This window comes from Mobula birostris, chromosome 15, assembly GCF_030028105.1.
Source record: "Mobula birostris isolate sMobBir1 chromosome 15, sMobBir1.hap1, whole genome shotgun sequence".
Lineage (NCBI taxonomy): Eukaryota > Metazoa > Chordata > Chondrichthyes > Myliobatiformes > Myliobatidae > Mobula > Mobula birostris.
In genome coordinates, this window is record NC_092384.1 from 46,810,058 (window position 1) to 46,824,448 (window position 14,391).

General features: G+C 39.2%; 1 protein-coding gene across 1 annotated transcript in view; it reads right to left on the reverse strand.

Annotated features, from left to right (window-relative positions):
* zcchc14 (zinc finger, CCHC domain containing 14) overlaps window positions 1–14,391 on the reverse strand; it is a 151,634-nt gene that overhangs the window by 34,375 nt on the left and 102,868 nt on the right. The window lies entirely within an intron of this gene.

Genomic DNA, 14,391 nt, shown 5'->3' on the forward strand with positions numbered 1-14,391 from the left:
AGGTTAGTGATAGGGGACTCAGTAGTCAGAGGGGCAGACAGGAGACTCTGTGGACTTGAAGGGGACACCCAGACGGTATGTTGCCTCCCAGGTGCCAGGGTCAGGGACATCTCAGATCATGTCCACAGCATTTTGGAGGTGGAGGGAGTGCAGCCAGATGTCTTGGTACATACAGGGAACAATGACACAGGAAGGAAAAGCAAAGAGGTCCTGAAGAGAGAACTTAGAGTTAGGCAAGGGGATGGGAACCAGTGTGAAGGGACTCCGGATAGGACAGATGGTTAAAAAAAAAAGCAAAGATAGCATGCAATCAGAATCTCAGGAAGGGCAAGCAGATGACAGGACAAAATTGCAGCCAGCAGGATGAATATCAGTGCATTAGGGATGCAGAATCAAAAACAGTACTCAAAGTGTTAAATCTCAATGCACGGAGTATAAGAAATAAGGTGGATGATTTTGTTGCAGTTGGGAGCTGAATGTCCAAGGTTACACATTGTATTGGAGTGACAGAAAGGTAGGCAGAGGCAGTGGCGTGGCTCTGCTGGCAAAGTAGTATCAAATCATTAGAAAGATGTGACATAGGATCGGAAGATCCTTGTGGGTTGACTTAAGAAACTGCAAAGGTAAAAGGGCCCTGATGACAGTTACATACAGGCCTCTAACAGTAGTTGGGATGTGGGTTAGTGTTAGGGTTAGGACTACAGATTACAACAAGCAATAGAAAAGGCATGTCAAAAGGTTAATGTTATGATACTCATGGGAGATTTTAACATGGGAAAATCAGGTTGGTAATGGACAGAGTGAATTTGTTGAATGCCAATGAGATGTTTTTTTAGAGCAGCTCATCACTGAGCTACCTAGGGGTTCAGCTACACTGGATTGGGTATTACGTAATGAACTAGAGATGATAAAGGAGCTTAAAGTAAAGGGACCCTTAGGAGATAGTGATCACAATATGATTGAGTTCAACTTGAAATTTGATAGGGAGAAAGTAAAGTCTGACAGAGCAGTATTTCAGTGGAGTAAATGAAATTACAGTGATATGAGAGAGGAGTTGGCCAAAGTAAATTGGAAGGAGATGCTGACAAGGATGACAGCAGAGCACCAACAGCTTGAGCTTCTGGGGAAAATGAGGAAGATGCACGATAGAAACAAAGAAATACTGTATTCAAATCAAAAATAGTACAACTGTGGCTGACAACGGAAATCAAAGCTAATGTAAAAGCAAAAGAGAGGTATACAACAAAGCAAAAATTAGCAGGAATATACTTCATACTTTATAGTCGTCAAACAATTGATACCAGGACGTACAATCATCACAGCGATATTTGATTCTGTGCTTCCCGCTCCCTGGATTACAAATCGATAGTAAATATTAAAAATTTAAATTATAAATCATAAATAGAAAATAGAAAAATGGAAAGTAAGGTAGTGCAAAAAAACTGAGAGGCAGGTCCGGATATTTGGAGGGTACGGCCCAGATCCGGGTCAGGATCCGTTCGGCAGTCTTATACAGTTGGAAAGAAGCTGTTCCCAAATCTGGCTGTACGAGTCTTCAAGCTCCTGAGCCTCCTCCCGGAGGGAAGAGGGACGAAAAGCCTGTTGGCTGGGTGGGTCGTGTCCTTGATTATCCTGGCAGCACTGCTTCGACAGCATGCGGTGTAAAGTGAGTCCAAGGACGGAAGATTGGTTTGTGTGATGTGCTGCGCCGCGTTGATGATCTTCTGCAGCTTCTTCCGGTCTTGGACAGGACAACTTCCATACCAGGTTGTGATGCACCCTAGAAGAACACTTTCTACTGTGCATCTATAAAAGTTAGTGAGGGTTTTAGGGGACAGGCCAAATATCTTCAGTTTTCTCAGGAGGTAAAGGTGCAGGTGGGCCTTCTTGGCAGTGGACTCTGCTTGGTTGGACCAAGTCAGGTCATTTGTGATATTGACCCCGAGGAACTTAAAGGACTGGGAAGCTTTTAAAAGTCTATAGAAAGCAACTAAAAGCATCATTAGTAGGGAAAAGATGAAATATGAAAGTAAGCTAGCAAACAATATCAAGGTGGATGTAAACAATAAAAGAGAGATGAGAGTGGATATAGGATGGCTAGAAAATGAGGCCAGGGAAATAATAACGGGGAACAAGGAAATGACAGGTGAACTAAATGAGTATTTTGCATCAGCCTTCACTATGGAAGACACTAGCGGTGTGCCAGGTGTTGAAGGATGTGAGGGAAGAGAAGTGAGTGCAGTTGGGAAGGTGCTCAAAAAGCTGAAAGACCTAAAGGTGCACAAGTCACCTGGACCAAATGAACTGCACCCTAGGATTCTGAAAGAGGTAGCGGTAGAGATTGTGGAGACATTAGCAATGATCTTTCAAGGATCACTGGACTCTGGCATGGTTCCACAGGACTAGAAAATTACAAATGTCTCTCCACTCTTTAAGAAGGGAGTGAGGCAGCAGAAAGGAAATTATAGGACCTAACGAAGGGTCTCAGCCTGAAACGTTGACTGTTCGTTTCCATAGATGCTGCTCGACCTGCTGAGTTCCTCCAGCGTTTTGTGTGTGTTGCTTTGACCCCAGCATCTGCAGAATATTTTGTGTTTAGATAAAAGGGATGCAGTGGATGTTGTATATTTGGATTTTCAGAAATACTTTGACAAGGTGCACAAGGTGAGACTGCTTACCATGGTATCACAGGAAAGATACTAGCATAGTTAGAGCATTGGTTGATTGGTAGAAGGCAGTAGGTGGGAATAAAAGGATCCTTTTCTGGTTGGCTGCAGTGGTCTGTGTTGGGACCACTTTGTTTTATGTTGTATATCAATGATTTAGATGATGGAATAGATGGTTTTGTTGCCAAGTTTGCAGATGATACAAAGATTGGTGGCAGGGCAGGTAGTGTTGAGGAAAGAGGAAGGCAACATAAGGACTTCAACAAATATGGGGAATGTGCAAGAAAGTGGCAAATGCAATACAATGTTGGCAAATGCATGGTCATGTACTTTGGTAATAGAAATAAATGTGCAGACTATTTTCTAAACGGGGAGAAAATCCAAAAATCTGAGAGGCAAAGGGACTTGGGAGCCGTCATGCAGAACACCATAAAGGTTAACTTGCAGGTTGAGTCAGTGGTGAGGAAGGCAAATGTAATGTTAGCATTCATTTCAAGAGGTAACAAATATAAGAGCAGGGATGTGATGCTGAGTCTTTATAAGGCACTAGTGAAGCCTTACCTGAGTATTGTGAACAGCTTTGGGCTCCTTATTTAAGAAAAGATGTGCTGGCATTAGACAGGGTTCAGAGGAGGTTCACAAGGATGATTCTGGGAATGAAAGGGTTATCATATGAGGAACGTTTGATGGCTCTGGGCCTGTACTCGCTGGAATTTAGAAGGTTGGGGGTGGATCTCATTGAAACCTTTCGAATGTTGAAAGGCCTAGTCAACGTAGATGTGGAAAGGATGTTTCCCATGGTGGGGAAGTCTAGGACAAGAAGGCACAGCCTCAGGATAAAGGGGTATCCATTCAAAGCAGAGATGCGGAGAAACTTCTTTAACCAGAGGGTGATGAATTTGTGTAATTTGTTTACACAGGCAGCCGTGGAGGCCAGGTCATTGGGTGTATTTAAGGCGGAGATTGATAGGTTTTTGATTGGCTACATTATACAAAGGCTATGGGGAGCAGGCCAGGGAGTGGGTCTGAGGAGGGGGAAAAAAGGATTGGTCATGATTGAATGGTGCAGCAATGGGATAAATGGGCAAATTCTGCTCCTATGTCTTATGGATATATGGCCTAAGTACATCAAGACCTGCAATAATCATCAGTATTGACCATATCAATCTTACTCTTTCCTTTCCTATTAGGGCCACCAATCCTCCATTTCATGGCCTACCTGCCTTGGCCAATCTGTCTGATTACAGCTGGGAATAAGATAAAGGGTTTGACACTACAACTGCTGTAAACCTGAAATAAGAGAACATTCCACAAAGCACTCTAACAAGATAATAATAGTTGCCTCCTCATAATAAACTTGGCAAGACCTAAAAATTATTCTTCCTTTAGCATTCTCAAACATACACATACCCTGACCAATCTACCCATATCCAAGCAAATATCAGGGAGATATAAACAAAACCATTACACTAAAAGAGTTGCACATGCATTTAAAAGAGTGCCATCTCAAGAGCTATAGCAACTACTGTATGCAAAAATGCTAAAGCATTTTCCATATCAATATAGCTCGGAGTGAATGAAAATCAAAAAGGTCGTATGTGTTGGAAATCTGAAATAAAAACAGAAAATTATGAAGGAAAAATCAGGTGGTCAAGTGGCATCTATGGATAAAAACAGAATGGAAAGACCATAAACAGGAAAGGGAGAAAACAAGTTCTCTTTTGTTGCAAAGAGATGAGGAGAAAGATATATCCATTGAAAAGGACAGAGCAAGACCTCTGATTGGGAAAGGCCAATATATCAGTGAAAAGCTTTCATTGAAGCTATTTGGGTAATATATGAAAAAAGAGAGAAAGATTGAGAGTGAGAGAATGAGAGAGTGAAAGAGTGAGAGAGTGAGTGAGAGAGAGAGAGAGAGACAGGGGGAGAAGGGGTAAGGGGAGGGAGAAGGGAGAGGGGGTGGGGGTGGGGTAGAGAGGTGAGAAGGGGGAAGAATGTGGGGGAAGATTAAAGTAAAAGGCAACTGTTTCAGGATTGCATGCTCTGCAAAGTAGACACTCAATCTGTACTTGACTTCTCCAATGTACAGGAGAATGCTATATGAGTGCCAACAACAGCGCAATAGATTGGGGAAAATGCAAGTAGTCTGTTGCTTCGCTGGATGGGTAAAACAAAAGTAAGCAGGAAACAGTTCTGTCGACCACAGCAGAGGGGAAGTCATAGTTAAGGAAGAAGAATTTTGAATTTGATTTTGAATTCTGAAGGCTGTAATGTGCCCAGATGGAAGCCAAGTTATAAAACATAGAACACAGAAATCTACAGCTCATTACAGGCCCGTCAGCCCACCATGTAACCTTCATGCTGCCTCAAATTTATGTTGGGCTTTTTCGAATAATGCAGGAGGTCACAGCAAAATTGTTCAAAATGGCAACGGGATGGAGAATTACAGTAACAGGTCCCTGCAGACCATGAGTTAAATCTTATCTTTGGAACAGATATAGTGGAGAGGAACTAGAAGAAATTAAATTAAGTCCTTACAGGAAGAAGGGTTGGAGAAAGTATAGTTAAGATGGTTGTGAAATATATCAGCTTGCAGTGGGTTTTTGTTTCTAATTTATCCTGTAAGACAGGAATATACATGAAGATACAGACGAAGAAAACAAAATTTAGAGGTGGATCATATGAAGATGGGAGCTGAGTGGAAACTGGCAGTTAATTGTCAAGTTCTGAAAGAATTCAGGAAGTAGCACATTAAATTTCACAATATATAAGGTTACGACATCGATAGTATTTTCATGTCATTCTCTGCTGGCTCTCAAAAGTAATTCCATTATTTACATTTTCCAAATTATTTATTCATAAACTACCTTTGACATACCAATTCTACCCCAATTCTTCTACCATTTGTCAGTGTAAACATACAGGGTACGTACAGCAGCCAGTTGAGGGACCAAATAACAAGTCTTTGGACTGCAGGAAACCGGGTCACTGGAAGGAATTCCAAACTCCAACGAAAGTATCAGTGGTGAAAATTGAATATGGGTCACTGAAATTGTGAACCAGTAGTAGTACACACTATGTGACTATGCTAATTTATTGGGGTCGGGAACTGTGAAGTCTATAGGAAGTGAAAGGTATCAGAGGTGTTATGAGAAGAGATTTGGAGTCACTGTCCTCTCTAAACTGCACAGGTGGGCAGCCATGCAGTAACTGAAATGCTCCTGCACACTTAGCTTTTGTTGCCACGCAACTGGAATTTTCTTTTATATAACATTTTATTAAAGTGCCACGCAGTTTTCAGGTTGAATAAAAAAATTTCTGCTCAGAAATGGTTGGTCTGCATATCTGTAAAAAAAAATTAGAGGGAATGTTGCTTGGAGTTAATGTAATTAACATAAATGGCATGATAAAGTGTCATCAACACGAGACATTAATTCTGTTTCTGTACAGTGCAACCGAACCTGCTGAGTATTTGCAAATTTTTTTTTGTTTTTATTTCAGATCTCCAACATCTGCAGTTTGTATGCTTTTGAATTAATATAAACATAAGTATGATTTAAACAGTGACAAACGAAGTTGTGCTTCTTCTTGGGTTCCTAATCAGAATACTTATGACAACCTAATGCAATTTCAATACAACAAGTCACTGTTCTGAAAACAGTGGCTCCGGTGACGTCATTGTTCAGAATGGCAGCTTAAATCAATAGCTCCTCTGGAAAAGCGCATATTTTGCCCCGTTAATCTATCAAATATAAGATCTTTCGAAAATATCTGAATTGATAAGGGGGGGGCAAGAATGGGGAAAAAGAATGGAGATAAAAAAGCACCACTGCAGAGCCTATGGAAGAGAGAGGTACAACGAGCAGCTCTCCTGCATGTGCACATGGCGGCGAGGCTGACGCTGGGCCTCGTTCAGGCGAAGCAGCAAATATGATAAGGATCCTGGAAGAAATAAAGGGAAGTTCAAAAAGATATGAAACAGCAACTAAATGATATAAAGTCAGAGCTCGCCAACGTCAATCAGAAAATAGCGTTGGCAGAGACTCAAATTGAGAAGATGGAAGATCACGTGCAAAACGTGGAACAGATACTAAGTAAGACAATAAAAATATTAAATCAACAGGAAAGTAAATTACTTGACCAGGAGGGAAGATCGCGATGGAAAAATATCAGGATTTATAATGTTCCCAAAGGAGCGGAAGGATTGTCGATGATAGACTTTGTAGAAAAGCTGCTGTGGGAAGTGCTGGAGATTCCCCCAACTATGGAGATTGAAATTGAACGGACACATCGTTCACTCATCCCGAGGCCTCCCAGAGACAGAGAAAGTAAGCCATGCTCAATAATACTTAGGTTCCTTTGATTCAAGAGCAAGGCAGAGATTCTATGAAGGGCCTGGGGTAGGAAGAGGGATTTTTGAAACGGGAAGTTAATATATTTCGATCATGATTACCCCACCCCCCGGGCGTTCCTACAGAAATGGAAGGAATATTCCGAAGCAAAACAAATATCAAAGCAAGAAAAGATTAAATTCCAAACCCCGTACCCTGCTAAACTGAGGGTATTTTACCAAGAAGAGATACGACTATATCAGATGGTGGAAGAGGCAACTACAAATATGAACAACAGAGGACTGCCCATTAGCGTGGTCAAATCAAGGGAAAGTCTGGCTGAGCAGTTATCCCGATCTGTTTGGGAAACTGAGAAAGCAGGGGACGGGAGCAGGACGAGAGAAGGATATTAGGAAGAGACTGTGAGTTCTCCGAGGACAGCCCTCACCTTCTCCAGAACAGCCATAAGGTTTGGCTAACTTTAAAAGTGCTGATAAACTAAATGGAAGCAAAAATAAACGGCGATTTACCTATCTTGAGAAATACATATTATAATGTGGATTTTATATTACTCAATTTTTAAAAATTCATTCATTCGTTCCTTTTTCCCCACCTAAATGAGAATATATACATGGGAGGAATACACAGGGAAATCATTTATGTGCAATGGACATAGACTTTTTTAACTTACTTTTATAGGTACTGCAGCGGGGGCCCTCAACTCACAGATAGGAGGGGTTATCCCCGACGGCTAGACGTTTCTTCTAGCTCAACCCAAGGTCATCTAGAGACCCCAGCCTTGGAATCACACCTTTGTTACCTTTTTTTTATTATTCACGTTTCTTGGCTCTTACTTGTTCAGGGAGTAGATCGATTAAGTTATATTCTAAAAATTTCAATGATATACTAATAGATAAAAACACATGGCTAAGGACAAAGTAAAATTAATTTCTTTTAATGTCAATGGGCTGTTGAATCCAGTCAAGCACAGTAAAATTCTATCAAAAATGAAAAAAGAACAAGCCCATGTAGCATATTTACAGGAAACTCACTTAAGTGATAATGAGCATGAAAAATTAAAAAGGCTTCACTAATTTGTTTTTCGCCTCATATAAATCAGGACATAGAAGAGGAGTTGCTATTCTCATCTCAAGCAAGCTAAATTTTGAAAGAGTATTCGAAATGGGAGATAAGGAGGGCAGATATATTCTGGTAAGGGGGAATATAGATGGAAATCCAGTTACTTTATTGAATATACGCACCCCCAGGAAGTGATATTAGTTTCCTTCAGAAAATTACTAATATTATGATAACGGAAATTAAGGTCTCTTGATATGTCGGGGAGAATTAAATTTACAATTACAACCAAAGTTAAACTCTTCCAATAGAAAAACAAAGTCCTTACATAAGAAAGTTAACACTCTTTTTGAGGATGTTGGTCTAATTGATATATGGAGGGACCTTTCCCCCGACAGAAGGGATTACACTCATTATTCTGCTCCCCCATTCCGTATTTACAAGAATAGACTATTTCATAACATTTGGAAAAGATAGAGACAAAATAATCACTTGTGGAATTGGGACAATAGATGTAAGTGACCATGCACCTATATATTTATCTGTTGATTTTGACCTACAACCAAAGGATACTGTTTGGAAACTAAATTCAAGTCTACTCAATGATCCTTATTTTAAGGAACAAATTAAAAAAGAAATTGGTCTTTACTTAGAATTCAACGATAATGGAGAGGTTCCACCTCCCATTCTATGGGATATTCCGAAGGCTGTCTTAAGAGGGAAAATTATAGCGATATCTTCATATAAGAAAAAAATAAGGAATAAAACATTAGAGGAATTACAAAATAAGCTGAAGGAACTAGAAAAAAAACACAAACTGAGTTTGGGACAGGATACACTAGAGGAAATTTTAAATATTAGGAATGAAATTAATAGTTTGGCTACACAAGAGATTTTTAAAAAATTAATGTTTCTGAAACGGAGACACTATGAAAGTGGATCTAAATCTATGAAAATACTGGCGTGGAAACTGAAAAAAAGGATAGCAGAAAATACAATTCATAGAATTAGGGATCCAAGAACAAAAGTGATAAAAATAAGCTAAGTGAAATTCAAGAAGCTTTTGAAATGTTTTACAAAACTCTATATCCAAAGTTCCAGGGGGAAGCATAACCCAAATTGACACCTTCCTGAATTCTTTAGAGTTACCCACTTTAAGCAAAGAACAAAATAGAACGATGACTGCTGACATAACTGAAGCTGAACTAAAAACTGCAATTAGTAGGCTTAAATTAAGCAAGTCATCAGGATCAGATGGATATACGGCAGAGTGGTATAAAGAGTTTAGAAGTGAGTTAATTCCTGTTTTACTCCCCATGCTGAACAGGGCCCTAAGAAAGGCGCAAATGCCACCCAGCTGGAAGGAGGCGATAATCTCAGCTACACCGAAAGGCAAAGATAAAATGGAATGTGGGTCATTTAGACCAATATCTGTTCTTAACGTGGATTATAGAACATTTATCTCCATCATGGCCAAATGATTAGAAGAGTTTCTACCCACACTGATACATAATGATCAGACAGGTTTTATACAATAACGCCAAACACAAGACAATATACAAAGGACACTTCACATTATGGATTATATTTAAAAAAATGAAATTGAAGCAATAGCGATAAGTGTGGATGCTGAAAAGGCATTTGATTCAGTTAATTGGAATTTTCTTTACAGAGTTTTACATAGATTTGGTCGACATGACACAATTATTAAAACTAAACAGGCACCATACAACAATCCTACTGCCAGGATTAAAATCAGTGGATATTTATCTAATAGTTTTACCCTAGAAAGGGGCATGAGACAGGGTTGTGCATGGTCACCACTACTCTTCGCATTATACTTGGAACCATTAGCTCAATACATCAGTCAAAATGAAGATATCAGGGGAATTACTATTAAAGGGACAGAGCATAAATTGGCCTGTTACACGGATGACGTTTTGATCTATCTAGGGCAACTAACATACTCTTTACCTAAATTGATGCAATCCTTTGAAAAATATGGCCAATTATCAGGATACAAAATCAACATAGATAAAACTGAACTACTTTCATATAACTATATAGCCCACCAAGAGAAATTGAAAGTTGACATCCTTGGACATGGCAAACAAGAGTCTGTCAAATATCTGGGCATCCCTTTCAGAACCTACCAATAGAGATTAACCAAAATCAATTCAATGAATGGAACAAGATGCTATCAAGATATATATGGCAAGGTAAAAGGCCCAGGGTTTGTCTCAAAACTTTGCAATTAGCCAAGGAAAAGGGGGGGATGGGGCCTACCTTCTCTTAGAGATTATTATTTTGCAGCACAGTTGAGAGCTGTGATATGCTGGTGCAACCCATCGTATGACGCTCAATGGAAAAACATTGAGGAGAGGATACTTTCCATCCCCATGCAGGCAATTTTGGCTGATAACAACCTACAAAGTTACATGAATACTATTGATAACCCATGGATGAAATGGACTCTTAAAATATGCTCTTAAAATATTATAAAAGTGTATAAACTAGACAGAGACATTGTAATTCTTAAATAGTGTGCATATGACTCGGATTTTATGCCGAATAAACTGGATGCTAGATTTAAGGACTGGACAGCTAAAGGAATAACAGCTATTTACAATATAATGAAAGTAGGAAAACTGTTCAGGTTTGAACTGCTCAAAGAGAAACACTTATTAGAAGAACAAGAATTAAAAATGTAACCAAGGCAAGTACATGTCTGATGGAGCTAATTAGAAAAGCATATAATTCAGACAACAGTAGTAGAATAATTTCAAGCGTGTATAAGGGTTTGTCAAATCTTAAAACACATTCGAATTCATACATTAAAGCAAAATGGGAGAAGGAAGGAGGGATAATAATATCTGAGGAAGACTGGACAATAATATGGGGGTACCAATGGAAGTGTACCAGTTCACAGAAATGGCAGGAGTTTGGGTGGAAAAACTTGATATTTTATTACACCCTCTCAGAAATCCCATTTTGATTGTAACGCCCCTGTTTGCCGGAGAAATTGTGGAAATCAAAATGCAAACCATTATATTTTCTGGGAATGCCCCGTTATCAAAGACTATTGGAGTGGGACACATAATGCCCTACAAGACATCTTTAAATGTGAAATACCCTTAGCGAGTAAGACCATATATTTTGGGTATATACCTCAAGAATGGTTGAAAAGAGATAAATATTTAATGAATGTACTGCTGGTGGCTGGTAAAAAGACCCCTACCAGGAAATGGTTATCACAGGAGAGCCCAACTTTAAATGTATGGATGGAAATTACAATGGACATTTACAAAATGGAAAAGATAACAGCATCTGTTAATCATATGCTGGAACAATTTGATACATGCTGGAAAAAATGGTTTAACTACATAACACCTCATTGGCCTGATTTTATTCTCACAAGTCAATGAATATGTTGTAAAAAAATCACTCTCTACTCTGTACATAGTTTTCTTTTTTCGATTGTTCTTTCTTTCCTCTCCTTTCTGTAAGTGTATACCTCAGATAAATATTATGTGGAGATTTGTGACAAATATGATTATATGATATATCTGTACAGTATCTGAAATACATCTTATGGAAATGTTTGATGATGAAATTCAATAAAAAATAAATTACAAAAAAAAAGTAAAATAGTCATCTTGAAGCAGTAGTTTATATATTCCACTATATCCTGAGATTAATGGTACTTAAAGTCACCTAAATAATTGTGCAACTCCAGAAGCAATATATGAATAAATATGCCACCATTACAGTAAGGTAGTGTAGAAATAACATTGAAACTGACAAAAGATAAATGTAACAAAAAATTACAACAATGTAATGGTTTTATGTGAAAAACACATAATGTTATTGCACATGCTTGAATTACTACAGATAGCATTTCCAATGCAAATACTCAATGGAAATAATTTTTTTAAATCTCACAAATGCCTCCTTTAAATTTGTAAAAAGCCATTAATGCTTTGGTGATTATTGTTTTTAAGACAAGCAAATTTCATGCAAGTCACACAATAAAATAAGGAACATACTTAAAAATCAAGATAGCTGGTCAAATTGTTTGTTAATGTAGCAAACTAAGGTTATACGAAGAGCAACACATAAAAAGCTGGAGAACTCAGCAGGTCAGGCAGGTTAGGTAGAGACCCTTCATCAAAACTAAAATCAAAGAGGGAACAGAGTCAGTATAAAAGGGTGAGGGGAAGGGTGAGAGTGAATCCAGTTGGTGGTGGAGGGAAGTCACATGCAAGTGAGGGAGGGAGAGAGTGGGAATGTCGCAAGAAACTGGGAGATGATAGGTGGAAGTGACAAATGGCTGAACAAGATGGAATCTGATAGGGGAGGACAGTAGACCATAGAATAAAGGGAAGGAGGTAGGGAGGGTTACAACTGAGAGGAATATGTGGGTGATGAGCAGATCAAGAAGGCAAAGATAGAGAAAGATGAGTGATGGGGACTGGTGGGTAAAGGGGGAAAAAAGGACAGAGAGGAGAGATTACCGAAAATTACAGAAATCAACATTCATTTTGTCAGATTGGAGACTACCAAGGGTATGAGCTGTTGTTCCTCTAATCCAGTTTGCCCACCACTGACTCGTACATGTTACAATACTTATAAAATGTGATATGAAAGGGGTGGTTACTGCAGTGGGATCATCTGCCAGAAACAGCTGAACTGCAGAGAAGCAAGAACTGCATCACTAGCTACAACTTCCATTAAATCCCTGAAACTTATATTTTGAAAGGAAGTTCAATTCCCTCTTCTTGGCGAGTACATGCTCTTTATTGCCAGATAGAATTTGCATACATAATAGCATAGCTTAAAAATAATTACTGAAAAAAAATTTTAAATGGCTAAAATGCTAGTTTATCTTTGCATACATTTTCAGTGCTGATACCTTTTCAGGCAAGATTATACTTATTACAATTCTTTGATGTCTATTTTAGATTTTCAAACATTCGTTTTCTTAAAAAAATTCATGTTACAGAGAAATTTTTGTATTTCATTACAGAAAGTAATATATTAAATAATAAACCACTTTTCAAAGAAAAACTTGATTACTTTGTAGGTATACAGCCCAGTGCATGAGTAAACAAAGGTAACAAACAGGTGCTAATTTATCAGACAAGGGGTTGAATTAAGTAAATTGATTAACTGAAACAGAAGCAGGTGTAGAATGACTCAAACTGGGTGAAAGACAACCAAACTAAAAAAGGTGAGGATGTGGCAGATGTGACAGTTTAATCAATTCTTATACTACGACAAGAGTGAGTATTGTAACAAGACTCAAGGTGGTCATCATGCAACAGCAAGGTCTCTCCAAAGCAGAAATTTTACAGCAGAATGGAGTTTCAAGATGTGCTGTAAAAGGCTCTTCTGAAGAACCACAGAGAAACGGACAAGGTTGAGGACCAGAAACACAGTGGTAGGCTACGGAAATTGCATGCAGCAGATGAGAGATACATCAAACTGATGACCCTCCTAAATCAGAAGTTCAGCACTGCTATCAGCTCTGAACTCCCAGAAACCACTGGAACCTAAGTACATCCCTCTACTGTCCAGAGAAGTCTTATCACAAGTGGTCTTCACGGAAGAGCTGCTGCCAAAAAGGCATTCCTCCAAAATGGAAACAAAGCCAAGAGATTCATCTACACAAGAACTGAGGTCCTGAACATTGCCAGAAAGTGCTCTGGACTGCTGAGCTAAAATTTGAAATTTTTGGCTCAAACAGGAGGAAGTTTGTGCATAGAAGAGCTGGAGAGTGATACACGGATGAGAGTTTGTAGCCAATAGTGAAGCACGGCAGAGGTTCCCTGCAGGTTTGGGGCTGCATTCCTGCAAATGGAGTTGGTGACCTGCTCAGAATTAGTGGAATCTTCAATGCTGAGGAGTACAACCAGACTCTCAATCACCACGCAATACCATCAGGAAGACGTGTGATCGGTCTCAGCTTCATTCTGCAGCAGGACAATGACCCCCCCCAAGCACGGCCAAGGTCATAAAGAACCATCTTCACTGAAAAGAAGAACAAGGAGTTCTGAAACAGATGGTTTTGACCTCCACAGAGCCCTGATCTCAACAGCATCGAGGCTGTCTGGGTTTAGCTGGAGAGACAGAAGCAAGCGAGACAGCTAAGGTTTGCAAAAGACCTGTGGCAAGTTCTCCAAGATGTTTTGAACCACCTACCAGTCGACTTTTCTCCTAAAACAGCATGTCAGTGCACCTAACAGAATTGATGCAGTTTTAAAGGCAAAGGCTGGTCACTCCAAATACTGATTTGATTTAGTTATTTTTACTCTTTA